This window comes from Pediculus humanus, genomic scaffold (assembly GCF_000006295.1).
Source record: "Pediculus humanus corporis 1103172107561 genomic scaffold, whole genome shotgun sequence".
Classification (NCBI taxonomy): Eukaryota; Metazoa; Arthropoda; class Insecta; order Psocodea; family Pediculidae; genus Pediculus; species Pediculus humanus.
In genome coordinates, this window is record NW_002987176.1 from 324,267 (window position 1) to 330,534 (window position 6,268).

A 6,268-nucleotide genomic window follows, 5' to 3' on the forward strand; every position below is an offset into this window, starting at 1 on the left:
ATAATTACACAAAAAAAAAGTAAAAAATAAAAAATAAAATGATTTATTAAGTGTGAAAGGTTTTTTTATATATATATATATATAATTTTTAATATGTTGTTGTTGTTGTTGTAATTCAATTGTATCGTTTGCATTAGCCACCCACGCACACACACACACACACACACACACACAGGTAAAGTTAATCTTTGCTTTTATTAAAAAAAATGTGAGGGTGAAAAAAAAAATAGATATTTTTACTCGGGTCGTGTCTTACTTATAATTGGAAAAGCGGAAAAAAAAAGAAAGAAAGAGAAGGAATGTTTTTATGCGTGAGAGAGAAAGAGAGAGAGAAAGAGAAAAAGACCGAAACGACGGGGAACGAGCTTTTTCGTTCTCTAAGACTTTATTCTTTATTTATTTATTGATTTTTTTCGGTTTTTTTTTTTTTTTTTTTTTTTTTAGAAAAAGAAGGAAAGCGTGGAAACGTTAGTAAAAAAAAAAAAGTGCGGAGAGAGTTTAAAAGAGAAATAGAGAGAGAGAGAGAGAGAAAGAGAAAGAGAAAAAATTTTAGGGGAGAAAAAGCGTATATATAGGAATTTGTCAGGGCAGTCTGAAATACAAATGCGACCTGGTTAACCTTTTTTTTTTTTTTTTTTTAAAATTTTTTTAAATTTTTTTTTTTTTCCGGTGATAATTTTTTTATTTTTTATTTTTCTTTTCTCTTCTCCTACTCTTTTACCCCCCTTCCCCTACCCCTTCCCCGCCTTTTCATTTTTCCGTTAAATTTTTTTTTTTATTTTTATTTTTTATTTTTTCATTATCATCGAAAAATATTAATTAATAAAATTTTTCCGAGAGAATTTTTTTTTCCTCCCCTCCCCTCGCTCGTCAAGGTGTTTTCCTTCGACTTTTGAAATTTCCGTTTCCGCGGTTTTTTTTTTTTTTTATTTGTCTTACGTCACGTTTTCATAAAATATAAAAAAATTTTTTTTTTTTTTTTTTTTTTAATTTTATTAAAAATTTTAACAAAAAAAAAAGGAGTAAATAAATAAAAATGGGGGAGGGAGGAAGGGAGAAAGGGGGAAAGGGGTTAAAGGGAGCTTTTCCAATTTGCGACAAAGAATTTATACGAATGTTGTCATAATTACCCTTTTTTTTTAACGGTTTTCAAATTAATCCCTTTTAATTATTATTATTATTATTATTATTATTATTATTATTATTATTATTATTATTATTATTATTATTATTATTATTATTATTAATTTCGTATTTATTTTTATTGGGGATTTTAAAAGTTTTTCTTTTTTTTTTTTATCTCTTTCTGTCATCTGCTTGGATTCTCACTCTCTCTCTCTCTCTTTCTATATATTTACGTAGTAAAAATAAAAAACATTTAATGTTTATAATAATAAATAATAATAATAATAATAATAATGATGATAAAAGTTGAAAGATATAATGGCGTGTGTAATATGTATGAGAAAATATATAACGTGAAGGAGAGATTCGTGGCAGAAGATAAACCACAGGGAAAACCTGATGACGTTTAAAAATAAAATAAATATCATGGGCCGTTGTTTTTTTTTTTTTCTTTTTTCTTTTCTCTTATGTTTATGTGCAATAAAAGAATGAATGAATGAATGATGATGATGATGATGATGATGATGATGATGGGGGTGATATTAATGATAATAATATATTTACAAAAAAAAAAAAAATTTCAAAGCACGAGTGTCAGCTTCTCAAATAAGTGATGGTTATAAAATGAAAGGAAAAAGTCACGGGGAGAGTGATGGAGAGAGAGAGAGTGGAGGAGGAAGAATAATTGTAAATAAAAGGAATAAAAATGGTTTTTGCGGGAATGAGTTGATGCGAAAGGAGGGGGAGAGAAAGGGGGGCGGGAAAGATGAAAAGAGTAGTTGAAAAAAGAGAGGAAAAATCGGTTTTTGAAATGATAATTTTTTGACTTGTAATAAAAGACTTTTCAAAAAACGTTGGTTTTAAGATGGCAACTTTATATTATAATGAGACTCCATTATTATCATTATTATCATTATTATTATTATTATTATATATACATAAATCCTTTTTCTGATGTTTTTCTTTTGACTTATTTTTTTTTTTTTTTTTTCATTATTCTTTTTATTATTTTCTTTTCAAACCGTTTTCCTTTTTTTATTTTTCATTCCCTTTTCACTTCTTTTCCTTTTTTCCTTTTTCCTACTTCCTTTTCCTTTGTTTATTTTTTTTAACTTTTTCCACCCGATGTCGTTCAACGAGGCAAGAAATTCACGTTTTTTTTTTTTTTTTTGGTGAGATTTAACGTCCGTTCGTATTGAACAAAAAAAAAAAAAAGGATTTTATCGTAATAAACGATTTTACGATCGTTTGTCATAATGAGATTGAATTTTTCGATATATCGAACCCGGAGAGATATCGATCGATCAATCGAATCCTTTTTGGAAAACTTGTCTTTATTTTTCCAACACACACCTTTTTCAAACCTCGAATATTTGGATTATTTACTTATTATCTCTAAATTTTAATGAATGATACAAAAAACATTGTTGTGTTAATGTTTTCCAATCGAACGAACCTCATATTATTATTAATGTTATCGACAATTTTTTTTTTTTTATTGTTTTATCTTTTCGCTTGATTTGATTCGTCTTTTTTTTCTGGGGAGTAAGGGAGGATGTGGGGGGGGTTAGTTTTAAACAGTAAAAATTAAAAATGGTATCGAAATTTTGTCGTTAATAAATTTAAAATGTACCATCATCATCATCATCATCATCATCATTGTTTTACTTAACTCTACCGTAATTCTATTATTAAAACAACAACAACAACAAAAAAGTTAAAATAATAATAATGATGATGATGATAATTGTTAAAAGGGGATGATCACTTGAAAGTTTTTTTTTTTTTTCATCTTATTCTATTATTATTTTTTTTCAATAGGTTTTTCTCAACTTCCGGTTTTATATCGATTTTTGTCAAAGTGTTTATTTTTATTTTTATTTTTGTTTTCTTCCTCCTCTTCCACTTCTTCTTCTTCTTCGTGTTGTTGTTTTGTTTTTCTTTATTTTTATATATATATATATATAAAGAAAAAAAAAAGAAATAAAAACAATCTTGATTGCAAAAAAAAAAAAAAGGAAAAAAGGAAAAAAAGGAAAACACATAGTAAAAATTAATTAAACGTTCGTAATAGGAATTTTTTTGTTATACACGACGGCGTAATAGTCGTTATTACCCCCTAAATAAATTACTCGTGTAATAATTTATAGTATTTAAAATTAAAAAAAAAAAAATAAACGAAAGAGGGGGGCATGGGTCGTGAGGCGTGGGGGGTGGGGGGTGAGGTGGGATTTTATTTATTTATTTTTGTTGTTGCGATTCTGTTTCCACGTGATAAACGTTTTCCTCTCTTCTCTTGTTTTATTTATTTAAAATTAAAATGAATGAATGATATCGAATGGTTTTTTTTTATAAATTTAATAAAAACGAAAGGAAAATTCGAATCGGTCGTGAAATGTATTATTATTATTATTATCATCGTTATCATCATCATCATCATTATTATTATTATTATTATTATTATTATTATTATGAAAACTCCGAAGGGTTTAATAAAAAGAAAAAAGAAAATTTATATGACTTGAACGTAGTAGTACTCAATATTGTTAAATTTACTTTCTTTTTTTTTTTCTTTTTTATGCTGCCTGGAAAATTTTTTTTTAAAAATTGTCCAGTTTTATTTTTTTATTCGCCATCATCAAATTTTTAGGTTTTTATAGGTTTTATATATCGTAAGAGGGAAAAATTAAAATTAAAATAAAAATAAAAAATCGATTTTTTGCTGTCGTTTTTTTTTTTTCTTTTGTTAAAAAATCAAATCAAATCAAGTTGGAAAATTGAAAAAAACTAAAAGAAATTTTATTGTTATTGTTATTGTTATTATTATTATTATTATTATTATTATTATTATTATTATTATTATTATTATTATTCGTATGCGTTAATATATAAATAAATTGAAAAATTATTGTTTTTAAAGTGCTGGAGTGCCATTTTTCGTTTTTTTACGACCGATTTGGTTTTTATCATTTTTTTTTTTTTTTTTTTTTAAAATAATCGAATGGAGTTTTTTTAGTGGAAATGAATTTTTTTTTTTCTATTTTTCGTTTTTTTCGTTTTTTTCTTTTTTCCTTTTGTTCATTTATTTTATTTATTTATTTTATTTATTTAAAGTTTTTCACATGAATTTGCATATGATTCGTATCATTCTTCTTTTCTTTTCGTTTGTTTCGTAAAAATGAAGGGGAAAATGTCGTAAAAAAAAAAAAAAAAAAATACGAAAAAACGGACGAATCGTATATAATCATTAACAATTTATCAAGTTAAAAACTTTTTTTTTTATCTCCCCCCCCCACACCCCCCCTCGCTCCCTCGACTAAAAACTGCTAATGGAGATTTTTTTAAAAAATCCATCAACGTCGTCCGGTTAAAGTTAAATTACCATCAGTTAAAAAAAAAAAAAAACGGGGAAAAATTATTTTTATTTTTAATTATTTATTAATTAATTAATTTTTTTTGTCGGAAAGCAGTAGACATTCGTTTCGATTATTATTATTATTATTATTATTATTTATTTATTTATTTATTTATGTATTATTAACATTGTATTCGTGTTAAAAATAACAATAATAATGAACTTTTGATGGGGAAAGGGGGGAAATTCAATTTTCGACCAACTACTCTCTCATCGTCGTTCATCTTTATTTATTTATTTATTTATTTATTAGATTAATATTATTATTAATGTAAAAAATAAATAAATTTAATTCATTTTAAATTTCATTATTAATAATATTAATAAATAAATAAATAAAAGTTTTACGTATTCGAATGAGAAACATATATATTTAAATTATTCTTTTTAATTAAAAAAATATTTTGGCTTTTGTTTATTAACAAATAAAAAAAAAAAAAAAAATTATAAACAAATAACAAACCGAATAAATAATTACGTTTATTAATAAATAAATAAATAAATTAATTAATTAATTAATAAATATTTCGACAAATTATTTTTTTTTTTTCTTACGTTGATACGTTGAAATTTTTAAAGGGTTATCGTTATTAAAATTAATAAGTTTCGAATGTCTTGTGAAAACTTATCGAATTTTAAAATGAGTAAATCAATACCCGAAAAATATATTTAATTATTATTATCATTATGGTTCGTCAGATAGAAGAAATGGAGTTTAAAATAACAATAATAATAATAATAATAATACTCGATGATAATTAATAGTTTTTTGAAATGGGAGAATTTTGAGTTTAAGTACCAAATAATAGAAAAAATGACATTGGATGAAGTTGGGTGCGTTTGTGCACGTGTGCCTCCACGTGATAATTATTACTTATAAGCTGTAGGTTTAATTGAGGAATTAAAAACAAATACAAAACTCATCATCATCTTCATAATCATTTTCATTACGGTATCATCTGACTCTCGATCGAGATATTTTCGATATTTTTGCTCCGGTTAAAAAAAAAAAAAAGAAAAGAAATGTTTGAAAAATTTTATAGGCATTTCTTTTTTTGAGGGGAGAGGAGGGGGATGGATGAAACAAAAAAACCTTTCGAACCTCCTTCCCTCCCTTCCCTCCTCCATAAAAGGTTTTTTTTTCGCGAGGAGGTTTATCAAAGCTCCTAAAAATGTTTTTTCTCTCTCTCATCCAAAAAAATTGTAATTAAATCGAATCCATCAATTTTAAAAACCGTGACAGCTGTCATTGATGATTAAAAATAATAATAATAATAATAATAATAATATTGATTTTATTATTATTATTATTATTATTTTTAATCCTCCATTTTATGTTTAAAAAAAATAAAAAAAAAACGACATAAGTAAATAATTTTTTTTTTTTTTTTTTAAATTTGATTTATTTATAAAAAGTAAATATTTGTTTGCGTTTGTTTGTTCGTTTGTTTGTTTGTTTGTTTTTTCATCAATTTATGCTAATAATAATAATAATAATGAAGCCAACGGCCATAGCGTGCTGGTCACACCGGTTCCCGTACGATCACCGAAGTTAAGCAGCATCGGGCGTGGTGCAAACTTGGATGGGTGACCGTCTGAGAACGCCACGTGCTGTTGGCTTAAAAGAGCAAAAAAAAAAAAAAAAAAATGAGAACAAGACAAAGTAAGAACCAAAAAACAAATCTTGTTCTACTGTCGACCTGAGGCAGCTCGACGAGAACGTGAATC